This window comes from Rhinolophus sinicus, linkage group LG01 (genome assembly GCF_036562045.2).
Source record: "Rhinolophus sinicus isolate RSC01 linkage group LG01, ASM3656204v1, whole genome shotgun sequence".
In the NCBI taxonomy this organism is placed as follows: domain Eukaryota; kingdom Metazoa; phylum Chordata; class Mammalia; order Chiroptera; family Rhinolophidae; genus Rhinolophus; species Rhinolophus sinicus.
This window is the reverse complement of record NC_133751.1, coordinates 120,865,961-120,879,571: the sequence shown is the minus strand read 5'-3', so window position 1 is coordinate 120,879,571 and position 13,611 is coordinate 120,865,961. Positions and strand designations below refer to the sequence as shown.

The 13,611-nt window shown below is 39.3% G+C and overlaps 1 pseudogene; it reads right to left on the bottom strand.

Annotated features, from left to right (window-relative positions):
- Nucleotides 1-7,554: 7,554 nt before the first annotated feature.
- Nucleotides 7,555-7,810, bottom strand: LOC109456145 (ubiquitin-fold modifier 1; annotated as a pseudogene).
- Nucleotides 7,811-13,611: the final 5,801 nt, after the last annotated feature.

The window sequence follows — 13,611 nt, the reverse complement described above, 5'->3', positions numbered from 1 at the left end:
TGAACAGAAATGTATTCTAATCAGGCAGCGCCAAACTGGAAGTGTTTAGGAGCGCTCCATGGACAGGAACAAGGGAAAGTCTTAATGCCGAGTTGTGGAATCAAAGAAAGGAAACTATGTCATTCGCTGTAGCTTAAAGCTTTGTTGGCTGTTTGTGATTGGTTGTCCTTAGTGCTTTTGTTTTCCGAACGTCTCAACTATTACAGATAAGGTCCAACTCCTACTGGGACATCTCCCCACCCTGACTTCTAAAGCGATAACTGTTACCAGTCCAAAGTCTATGTGCACAGACGGTTCAAAAGGCCAAAACTCAAAGTCAGAGTTTGGGGTGAGGTAATGTTTAATGATCCAGAAGGCACACACTGAGAAAATGGCAGACCTCGTGGTTCTTCGAATCCATCTTAAGAACATACTACAGGGTTCAGGCTTCTTTTATGTCAAGGGAAGGGAAATGGGAGGGGCTATTTTTAAAAAACTCAAGCCTCAAGCAGACTTCCTCTAATGATTAGCAAGTCTACATGCAAGACTAAGCAGAAGCTACTAGCCTGAAGGCCGTGGGAACAAAGCAGGCTTGAACATGATGGAGTCAGAGAGGCACGGAGTATTTCACTGTTCCATAACCCCTGCTACCCTGTGGCATGTTTCCTGCCAGAGCTTCTCCTTGCATTTACATTCATATATGTGTGCCTGTGCAAACATATCGTACTGTTTTATGGGAGTAACTTTCACCTAAATGGTTCTATATATTCCTCTGCAGCTCGCCTTTTTTACTCAAGCATACATCTTAGAGCTCATTCTCTGATAGAAGAACATGCAGAGCTGCCTCATTTGTTTTAACACAGCAATGCATTCAACAGCCTGGCTGTGCCATAACTTACGTAGACATTCCTCTATTGTCAGGCATTTCAGTTGTGATGGACGTTTTTTATGTATCAGTCTTGCCATGCCATATGGTGACAACCCAGGCACATTTAAGGCCTGGACATAAGACAGACCTCTGAAAATTACCTGAGAAAGCATTTCCGGAGAGACAGATGCAAAGTCTATAACTGAAGCTGAGGCTCTGGACGTTCTGTCTGAAGATCCCTGATCCCATTTTCCCCAGTGGCCACAAATCAAATTTGTTGGAAATTGAGATGATACCGTTAAAGCAAGACACAGCCTGCCTTCCAGTTTAAGGAGGAGATTACAAATACAAATGCACTTGAAAGTGGAGTTGAATCCTCTCTTCAATAACCAAAGCAATTTGTCCTTAAAGACTAAGTATTCCATGCACCCAAAACCCAAGTCAACTTCAAGTGAAAGGTTAGTATAGGTACAGCATGAGAATTTCAACTCTGTGAACCATACAAAGAGGATTTGAAATGCAGCCACTGCTACTCGTTTTATAGATTTATAATATTTTTCTTCTTCTTAAGCAAATGAGAAAATAGATTAGTTCTATATCTGACCCATAAAGCTGCAGGGAGACATTGGCTGAGGAAATCCATTGATGTAGACAAATGGAATCTACCATACCAGAAGGAGTGAAAATTAATTTTATTCACCATCCTTACCAATCCAGTTAGTGCTACATTGCATGAAGCTCCAGAAGATTACATTTTATTCTGTCCCGTTTGCCACCAGCTATGCCTGGGGAACGTCTACACATCTTTTCTGACTCTGCCAATCATCCTCTCCTACAGGATTGTCTCTTCTTCCCAAACCAATTTCAATACCAGCATAGTAGTACATACATACATATCTATATATCATACATACATATCTGTATATCAGCATTTCTTGTTTGGCATTTGAATTAACTATGAGTAGGCCATTTGAGAGGAAATATATGGTGTGTGCGTTTTGTTCCCCAACACATAACACTGTGTCTGCCATATAGCAGGTTCTCAATAAACATGTAATGACCTGAAGATCTTTAAAGCAAGCAAGTACTCTCCCCATTCAGTAATCTCCAAAGGTTTATAAAAAAATGGACATGCAGGGAAAGCAATAAGTCACTAACTCAGTTCATCAATTCACCTGGTACTCCTTAAGGTGTTAACTGTAGGAAATAAAGGTTTCCTTTCCCCTTTAAATTGAAATATACTTCCTAGAATCCCCAGTATCTGGAATTTTATATTAAGGATTCTTGATTAATTAAATGATAGATTTTAGAATCAAAGAACTCAATAAGAGGGTGTATAGTTAATTGCAGCCGTAGAATCTAATACAGCATTTTCCACCTTTTCTAATGCATGTCTCCTTTTGATAAATAAAAGCCCTCGGGTTCCACTCTTGGAGACTGCTGTGCCTCAGGGAGCTGGAGTGAGAAAATGCCCATGACTGTGAAAATTTCTTGGCTGTCTCAAGAGCTGACCACTACTGGAGACGAGAGACCACTTCCAGCATTTCCATTATGAAAGTCCATGACCTTAGGTGTATTTATCAACCCTTTTGTGCTTCAGTCTTCCCCTATACAAAATGGGAATAATACACACGTCCTAATTACCTCTTCCAGGCTCTCAACTCCTACCAATCTTTTCACAATGCCCAAGTATCACCTCACCTGTGGAGGCTTCCTTGACACTTCCCCTGCACACATTTCCATTAAGGAAAACACTAGGTGCTGCTGTGGCAGACTGCATATTCTAAAAATAACCATAACAATATCTCTATTCCCACATGTCCTTCCAGTAAGTTCCCACTCCCTCATCAAAAGGTGGAATCAATTTCCCCTCCCTGTGACCTTGAGTAAGTCTTTGTGGCAGCTTCCACAAACAATGCACAGAAGCCCTGTAAGAGCTGAAGCTAGGTTGTAAAAGGTGGCAATGGCTATGCTTTGCACCCTCTTTGGAGACACAGACACTCAAAACCCTGAGCTACCATGTAAGAAGTCCATCTACCATTAAGCCACCACGCAGGAGAGACTATGTGCAGAAACCAACAGAGATACAGAGAAATGTCAGAAGGTCTCCAGCTGCTCCAGCTGCTCCAGCTCCCAATCACCCTGTCTTCAGAGCACAGGTGCCAGACATGTGAGTGAATAAGGCTTTACAATGATGCCAACGCTGGCCACCCACTGACTGCAAACTCATAGAGACTCTGATCCAGATGTGCTCCACCAAACTGCTCCTGAAGTTTTGTCCTGCAGAAACTGTTAGAGATAGTAAATGATTATTCTTCCTTTAAGCCACTTTTTTATTTTTGCAGATTTTATTTACTTATTTGTTTGTTTATTTATTTATTTTTATTAGTTTCAGGTGTACAAAACAACACAGTGATTACATTTGTATACCTCACAAAGTGATAATCCCAGTAAGCGTATTACCCATCTGACACTGTACATAGTTATTACAATATTATTGACGATATTCTCTATCTTGTACTTATATTCCTGTGACTATTTTTTTAATTATAGTTAACATTCAATATTAGTTTATATTAGTTTCAAGTGTACAGTGTAGTGGTTAAACATTTATATAATTTAAGAAGTAATCTCCTAGATAAGTCTAGTACCCACGTAACACTAAAGATAATTTTCACAATAGTTTTTACTATAGTCCCCATACTGTACTTTACATCCCTGTGACTATTTTATAACTATCAATTTGTACTTCTTAATACCTTTACCTTTCTCACCCAGCCCATAACCCCCTCCCATCTAGTAACCATCACTTTGTTCTCCGTATCTATGAGTTTGTTTCTGTTTTGTTTCTTTGTTTATTTTGTTTTTTAGATTCTACATATAAGTAAGGTCATATGGAATATGTCTTTCACAGTTTGACTTATTTCACTTAGCATCATACCTCGCTGATTCATCCAGGTTGTTGCAAATGGTAACATTTCATACTTTTTTATGGCAAAGTAATATTCCGTTGTATATATGTACCATATTTTTCTTATCCAATCGTCTATTGATGGGCATTACATTTGTTTTCATATCTTGGCTATTTTAAACAGCAATGTACTGAACATAGGGTTGCATATATCTTTTCAAATTAGTGTTTTGAATTTCTTTGGATAAATACCCAGAAGTGGAATTGCTGGGTCATAAGGTAGTATTATTTTTAATTTTTTGAGGAAACTCCATACTGATTTCCATAGTGGCTGCACCAATTTACAATCCAACCAACAACGTACAAGGATTCCCTTTTCTCCACATCATTGCCAGCACTTGTTATTTGTTGATTTATTGATGATAGCCATTTTGATTGGGGTGAGGTGGTATCTCATTGTGGTTTTTATTTGCATTTCTCTGATGATTAGCAACTTTGAACATATTTCCCTATGTTTATTGGCCTTGTGTATGTCCTCTTTGGAGAAATATCTACTTTAGGTCCTCTGCCCATTTTTCAATTGGATTGTTTGGGGGGTTTTTTGGTGTTGAGTTGTATGAGTTCTTTATAAATTTGGATATTACCCCTTATTAGATGTATCATTGGCAAATATCTTCTCCAATTAAGCAGGATGTCTTTTCATTTTGTTGATGGTTTCTTTTGCTCTGAAAAAAACTTTTTAGCTTGATATAGTCCCATTGTTTATTTTTTCTTTTGTTTCCCTTACCCAAAGAGGTATATCAGTGAAAACATTACTAAAGGTAATGTCTAAGAGTTTACTTCCTATATTTTCTTCAGGAATTTTATGGTTTCGGGTCTTACATTTAAGTCATTAACCCATTTTGAGTTTATTCCTGTATATAGTGCAAGAAATTGGTCCAGTTTCTTTTTCTTTTTTTTTTTTTTGCATGTTATCTGTCCAGTTTTCCCAGCACCATTTATTGAATAGACTGTCTTTACCCAATATATATTTTTGCTTCCTTTGTTATAGATTAAATGACCATATAGGCATGGATTTATTTCTGGACTTTCTATTCTGTTCCATTGATCTATGTGTCTGTTTCTATGAAAATAGCATGCTGTTTTGATTACTATGGCCTTATAGTATAGTTTGATATCAGGTAGCATGATACCTCCAACTTTGTTCTTCTTTCTCAGGATTGCCATGGCTATTTGGGGTTCCATTTAAATTTTAGGATTATTTGTTCTAGTTCTATGAAAATGCCATCGGTATTTTGATAGAGATTGCATTCAATCTATAGATTGCTTTGGGTAGTATAGACATTTTAACTATATTAATTCTTCTTTTCCATGAACATGGTATATATTTCCATTTATTTGTATCTTCTTTAATTTCTATCTTCAATATCTCACGATTTTCTCAGTACAGGTCTTTTACTTCCTTGGTTAAATTTATTCCTAAGTACTTTTTTTTTTTAATGCAATTGTAAGTGGGATTTTCTTCATTTCTCTGATAGTTTGCTATTGGTGTATAAAAATGCAACCAATTTCTGAATATTAATTTTGTATCCTGCTACTTTACTAATTCATTTATGAGTTCTAATAGGTTTTGGTGAATCTTTGGGGTAAAAATTCCCAAATTTACATCTCTAGCATGGACTTCACTTCTGAACTCCATACTTCAAGATGTGACAGCCAACTTAACATTGCTACTTATAACTCTAATAGGCACCTCAAAATTAACATGCCCACAATAGAACTCCTGATCATGCCCCCCAAAAAACTGTTCCTCCTGTGGTCTTCCCCATCTAGTCCATGGTAACTTCATGTCCTCCATTGCTCAGGAAAAAATATCTTATAGTCATCTTTGGGGTGGCCGGTTAGCTCAGTTGGTTAAATCAACTGAGAGAGAGACAGAGAGAGAGAGAGAGAGAAGTGTGTGTGTGTGTGTGTGTGTGTGTGTATCTACTCGTACTATGTTAAGAGATATTCTGGATGTGTGGGTGATCTGGTTGCAACATCTGTTACCCCACTGATCACCAGGGTTGATTCAGCTGATGTGGCCAGCTAGGAGGGTGTCGCCTTTCTCCCTCACCATTCCATATGCATCCCTCCTGAAACTGCCCTCTCAGTCAAAGAGCATGAACTTCCCTATTACATGAGGACTGCTCACTGGTCAAGGGTATACAAGTAGCAGCACTCTACTGCTAGAACCTCCAAACACGCTCTCAAGGTTCATTTGTAGGAGAATGTAGGGTGGTCAAGCCCAAGACTCCAGACACATCCAACTGAAGTACTGCATGTGGCAGTCTGCTTTTCTTAAAAAAGGAAGGAGGAAGGAGGAAAAGAAGGAAGGAAGGAAGGAAGGAAGGAAGGAAGGAAGGAAGGAAGGAAGGAAGGAAGGAAAGAAGGAAGGAAGGAAAAGAAATGTTCTGTACCTTTAGAATGTATCCAGAATCTGATGACTTGTCTCACTTTTACAACTACCCTGGTCTAAGCTATGCCATCTTTTCCCTGGATTATGTCAATTTAATCCCAACAGGTCTCCCTGGTTCTACCTTTGACCTCCCACAGTTTATTCTCAATATTGAAGCCAGAGTGATTCAGAATGATTCACATATATCAGAACACACCGTGCTTCTGTTCACAACTATTCAATGGCTTCCCATTCACATATTAAAAGCTAAAAGTCCTTACTTAGTATGCTGCAAAAATCCTACCTGCTTGGGCCTCCCCTTACTTACTAACCTCATTTCCTTCTTTACTCCCACTCGCTCACTGCTCTCCAATAACACTGGCTCCATGTTTATCTTGAATATTGCAGGCACCCTGCTGCCTGGCTTAAATCAAAGGAGAGTTCTGCTAATCTAATGAGAAGGTGTAGTCAGTCACAGGCTTGCTCAGAAGATCGATGATATCAACAAGGATGATTTTCCTCTTTCCAGTCTGCCAACTTCAAAACAATGGCAACAATCGCCTCTTATGGTCAGCTGCCACATCTCTAAGGTTTGTGTCATCCCATGACAGTGACCAAAGGAGAAACAATGGAGGTATTAGCAAATGGTCTTTATTCTCAAGTGCCTCCCTCTTGTCAGAGAGGCAAATCTTTTCCAAGTGACACTAGCAAAACTTTTCTAATGTATCATAGTCCAGAGCATATCTGCTGGCAAAGAGGAATATGGTTACCATATTAGTCACCATCTATGCTCCTTGAGCTGGGCATGTTATGGCAATAACAAAATGGACATTCTGGAAGCTACTAGACACCACTGATAGGCCACTAGATTCAGAAAGAGGAGCTGAACTCAACACTTCCTCTGCCATGAACTTTGTGACATCTGTAAGTAATGCCCCATACTGGAACAATTTTCTTTCTTCTTTCTGTTTTTTGTTGTTGTTGTTGTTGTTGTTGTTTTTTCGTAGCTCAGCAAAGGATGCTTCTATTTTATTTTCAGTTCTTACTATTACAAGTATTGGATTTTGCAAAATCATAGTTAAAACTCTTTGGTGTTGGATATCGATTTATGCCAAATAATCGAGCTGTGTGTGCTATGAAGTAAGAATGAAAGACTAAGATCTATGGAGATGGTACCCTCAATGCATAAGCATTTCCTCTTCACATGAAGAGTGGGAATTACAAGAAGAGACAGAGAGTCACTTTTCATTATTTCATCAACTATTGGTGTTTTCATAGTATTTTAACTGCCTGATTTCAGTTTTACAGAAATACCAATATTTATTTTGAAAGTTAATCCTATCTTCCCAGTAGTAGATATTAACAACTTCCAACACAATCTCTAGGAATAATTTGCAGTTCCAAACCATGCTTTAGAAAAACATTTCTAGCAGTCTGTAGGATTTATTCGTATTCTGCCATTGGTAATCATTGCACTTGTGGCTGCAGGAACTTTAAATTCCTCTGCCACAAACTTTGAGACTGCTGTGAAAGGTGTACTTTTGGGAATACTGAGTACTTTGTACCACAGCAGTGAGTCGGACATCAGCATGATCTTAAAAGAAACCTTTGACATGGTGGAGCAGGAGACCCCACGCCAGCTCCCCCAGTGGACCCACTTCTGATGCAAAATGAGAAGGTTGGGCTAAACGTTGCCTTCCAGCTTGAATTTTTCTCTTATTCTGTGGACTTCCATGTGTTGTAAAGATCTGAGTCTTCTTACGTGCTGTTCCTCATATATGTATACATCTCCTAAAATGATGGGAACACTGGGATGTCTTTGATCATCTATTTTAAAGAAAGAAGAAAAATTTTAATGAGAACATTTTGTACTGCTCATTCCCTGCTAGCCTTTAAGAATAAAGGATCTTTTTCTACCATTACTGACATTTAAAAATAGTCTTCATAGGGCGGGCCCAGTGGCTCAGGTGGTGGGAGTGCCGGTGCTCCTACCTCAGAGGTCGCAGGTTCGATTCCCCCATGGGCCAGTGAGCTGCGCCCTCTACAGCTAAGGTTGTGAACAACAGCTCTCCCTGGAGCTGGGCTGCCGAGGGCTGCCATGGACTGCTGTGTGCTGCCAGTGGACAACTGGTGACCGACTGCCTCAGCTAGGTGGGGAGTGCAAGGCTCATAATACCAGCATGGGCCAGGGAGCTGTGTCCTACACAACTAGACTGAGAAACAATGGCTTGAACTGGATTGGGGGTGGGGGAGGGGGAAGAAGGGGAGAAAAGAAAAAAAAAACAGTCTTCATATTCCATAATGAGGTCTCGAAATAATTCAGCATAAAAATATGGCTTCCCAACAATTATTCTAGTAAGGAAGTTAGAATGACCTCTTGTATCTGTGTTGCTAACAGTAATTCCTAACCATTATCTTATTACTCGATTTAAAACCAAGAAAATGAAAACAATGCTCTCTTTAACACCAGGACCTCTGTCATTACCAGCACATAGAATTGAAGTCTTTATATGACCATATGAGTAAGCATGGCCCTCTGCTCTCTAAAGGTCATTGGTATTTAGAAGCTGGAAAAAAAAATTGTGAGCGTCAAAATCTCTGGTAGAAGGCACAGGAACATAGATCTATCTGTGCACGATGAGAATCAGGAAAATAAAATAGAGAGAAGTAAACCATGTGTTTCCCCCCTCGCCCCCATTGGTATGCCCAGCACCGAGCACATGCTAGTGTTCAAAGCATACATACTGAATGAATAAAGGGACAAGTGAATCCATTGCTTTGCCAGAAAGCTCCACTTTGATGTGTCTTGGAATCTGCATAGACCAGCCATCTTACTTTTTCACTCCTCTGCCTCTGGCAACAACTCGCCTTGACAATCATTGTTTGTCAGCCCATCTTCTTGAAGTCTCTGCTCTTGAAACAGTAATTGTAAAAATGTTTAGAGATAGTAAACCACGATCCAACCCATATTCTTTCAGCTCACCTCCTAGCCGAGTGGAATGGACATTGAGTCAGGTAAGCACCCTCTCAGTGCCTCAGTTTCATGGGTTTTGTCAACCTTATGCCAAGCCACTGTCTGTTAGAGCATCTGGTTCCACACTTAATTGGTGACACAAAATGCACACACCATAAGCATTTGACTAGAAGTGTAAAATTAAACATGCTGCTGCTCTTTGGTATTTATCAAAAGCTCAATTTAGAGGGAAAAAAATGTTTTGGAAGGTATGTGAAATCTGTTCTGTATATCCTTTCATCCAAATATTCTGAAGTCCACTCCTAAATTAAGCTAGACGAGTAGAAATGTGTGAATTAAGACTGTTTTTGACTGTTTTTCCTTATTCTGCTCTCCTCCCACTGAAATGCTTTCCTGACTTGGGCTATGGTGTGACATCATCAATCTACATTGAGAAACACAGTAAGAGACACCCCAGTGGAACCCCAGTTATCTACACTGAGGATACTGGCGACACTGTTGATTCACACATGTGCTCATTACAGAGTCCCAGGAGGAATAGTATTTTTGCCATAGTATCAGAATGAATTGTGCATCTCCTTAGGGATGGGTATGTTTTTAATCTCATGAACTCTGAATAGTATAACCAATCAAATGTCCTTTTTCATTTAGTTTCTAGACTACGTACAAAGCAATTTGAGGCCCATCTGTTACAAGAGTAACAGATTGTATGGTTTGCATTTTTGTTTTGGCTTCATTCCTGGCTCCTTTTTATGTCTCCACCAGTAATTTTTCTTCATTTCTCACTTACTTTTCTTTATGATATTTTTGAAAAGTTGAATGTATCCTTATAAATGCTTGAAATTATTTATGGACCAGGGAGGGGCACAAATTTATTAATTTGTTCAGGCAAATTCACATAAAAGTGAATCTTACCAAATGTTAAGAGGCATTCTAAACGTGGTCCTCCTTCCAAAACCTTAGTGAGATGCAGTAACACAAACAAAACATTCTTATGATTTTCCCCATAAATGGCAGCTAACAAGTGCTTCAACCCACAATGGTTCAAAGGTCTATGGATGATCCTGTGTTTAACAACTGTGCAGAGAGAGAACTAATGGCAAGAAGGGATATTGTCAATGATTATTGGTCCAGAGCTAGAAAGATAAGCACCAAAGGTAAATATTGTATATTTAATACTTTTTGCCAAAGGCCAGCCCTATCACAGAACAGAGCGAGGTGTGAAAGGCTCCAAAAGTTTGATTAAAGAAGTGTTGGTGGAACAGAATGTCAAGCCAAGCCAAAAATGGACTGCATAGGAGACCCACAACAATTCTATACAAACTTGAAGCATCACTGTGGTTGACTGGATTGTGCAATTGTCACCTGTATAGATTAGGAAACTTCACTTTTACCCAGAATGAAGAAAGTTTAAGGTTGAAAAATAAGAAGAGTTGATATTATATCAGCTGTTATAAAGACAAATATAACCCACATATTTTTTAAATGCTAAAACTTTAAATTCTCTAGGCTGACTATTAGGTGATGGGGGGTAGGGGGTTCTACAACAAATGTAATTCAATTCTTGCATTATATGTTGTTAAAATGACATTGCTTGATATTAAAAGTTCTTATGAAATAAAAATCTTCACAAACAGCATCAGAAATAAAACCCAAGTCCTGAAAAATTCAGATTGCACCTTCCATCTCAGCCTTATTTCAAATCAAAATATGTATCTCTTTTATTCATAAGCTGACACATATACTTATGAATAAAAGCCCAAAGCTGGGCATTTTGAAATGAGTTATCTAAACTCCGAAAGCAAATAAGCTCATTTCCTTTCACATCTCTTCACTCCTAGCAATAATTCTGACTGAATTTTAACCTGACTCTGAATGGGAGAGAGCAACTATTTGCCCTGGCAGAATATTGCAGGAATCCAAATGCATGTGTTCTTTTTTCTAAAAGCCTATCTCTTAATACAATTTTTTATTAACTTCCTCAAGCAGATTTCCACTATCAGATGTGCTTGTCCTGCATCACAAAGGACCTATGTTTCAGGGGTTACTGGTCATTATGTAAGTAAAGAGGGGAACATCTTCTGTGCGACTCAATGATTTAATAATTATTAATGAGACTTTATGCCTTTGTACATTTCTGACAGATGATTAAATGCACTATAAATGTTTAACATTGCTCTCTGAGGTCTGGAAATGTGATGCCAGATGCCTATTCATGCTTCACAAAATCAGAAAAGACAAATTAGATGATAGCAATATGGCAGCATTATTGATTCTTTTTGTAATATTTACAAACTGTAGGTAAAATGTAATATGAGAAAAAGCATGTGTCATGAAGATACGTCCATGTACTTGAAAGTTTTCCCCCTATACTCATTTGGAAGGAATTTATCTTGTAGGCCATAGTGTTGGGAGAACTCGGGTCATCTCTCGAGCTGTTTCCTTCCATCAGGCTTGACTAGAGCAGCTCCTCATCCTCACCCTTAGAATCCTGCCCAGTTCTGCCAATCCTCGGACACAGGAACTTGGGCAGAGAGATCTGTATGCATGTCAGAATCACCTAGACATTTTTAAAAAATACAGATTCCCAGGCCTTACCAACCCAGTTAAACCAGAATCTCTCAACCATTGGTATCTTATTTTTCACTTCAAAATGCTTCAAAATTCAGACAGGGTTTAAGAACTTCTGATTGATACCATCTGCTGAGCTATATTAAAAACATGGACTCAAAATTTGTTGACACATCTCCCGTGAAGAGGTGGAATCCAGGAGCCTGCCCTAGAATCTGGCCTTCATGACAGCTTGATGGATAGGTTTTAAGGCAAAAGTGAAATTGTGCCAGTTCCCAGGCCTAGTCCTTAACTATTGGAAGCTTCCACCTCCTTCCTGTCTCTTGAGATCTCATTCTTAGAACCCAGCGACCATGTTATGAGGAAGCCCAAGCAACCTGTGGGGAGGTCCTTATGGAGGGAAACTGAGGCCCTGACCAAGAATCAACCACACTCGCCAGCCATGTCAATGAGCCACCTTGGAAGTTGCTCCTTCAGCCCCCAGTAGACCTGCCCCAACTCTCATCCCATTGAACAGAGACGTGTTGTCCCTGCCAAGTCCTGGCAAAACATCAGATTCATGGGCAAAATAAATAATCATTATTATTTTAATTCATTAAATCATGTGGTGGTTTGTTAGGCAATAAATAACTGGAACATCTGCTCACCCAAATGGTGTCATGGAAAGGGATTTACTCTTTTAAAAGTTGAATGACAAGCATTAATGGGTTCAGTGCCTCAAATAACGAAGGCTCTACCTTCTTTTTGACAAAAATAATGCAACCCCTCTCCTTTCTTAACACACGATGTAGCTCCTCCATGGAGCCTTCCCAACGTGTCAATTTTCTGTAACTTTTCTAATCATCCCAAGCCTTGTTTACAAAATTAGTGAGTCTCTTGGTCACATAAAATTATAAAATCAAAGTATTGAGTACCAATTTTCATTTGGAAGATAGTGTGATGAGAAAATAATCACAGGCTTTGAAGAGCCAAATTCTGGAAAAGGGAATAAAGGCTTGGATGGAATTGATAAAAATCAGATTGAATGAGTAAGGAATCCAATGATAGATGGAGAAAGTACAGTGTGAGGTGGGGAGGTGGGCTGTTTACATAACAAATAGCTAAGTGTCAGCAGTGGGTCTTGGAATGTGTACTAGTGAGCTTGGGCTGCCATAACAGAATACCACAGACTGCGTGGCTTAAACAACAGAAATGTATTTCCTCATAGTTCTGAAAGCTGGAAGTCCAAGATAAAGGTGCCAAGGTTGGTTTCTGGTGAGTCCTCTCTTCTTGGCTTGCAGACAGCTGCTGTCCTGCTGTGTCCCAACATGGACTTTGCTCTGTGTGCAAGTGTGTGTGGGGGGGGTTGGGGGGAGAGAGAGAGAGAGAGAGAGAGAGAGAGAATGTTCTGGAGTCTCTTCCCCTTCTTATAAGGACACCATTTCTATCTGATTAGGCCCTCATCTTATAACCTCAGTTAACCTTAATTACCTCCTTAAAGGCCCTATCTCCAAATACATTCACGCTAGGGGGTTAAGTCTTCAATATATGTATTGGGGAGGGGTACATAGTTTAGTCCACGACAGAATGGAAAAGCCTTGGAACAAGTAGAGAAGTCTAGAAGAAATTATACCTTTTCTACACACCCCAGGCTGGGTGATCATTTCGCCATTATCGTTACTAACAGCAATAACAATGATAACCATTTATTGATCAAATACCAAGTGCCTGACATTTCACATTATCGCAGTTGCTCCTCAAAACAACTCTATAAAATAGGTTATATTATCTTCGTTCTCTATAGCTGAAAAAGCTGAACACAGGCAAGTTCAACAGCGTATCCATGATTTCCCAGCTGGCAAATATCAGAACAAGAATTTGAACACGGGTCT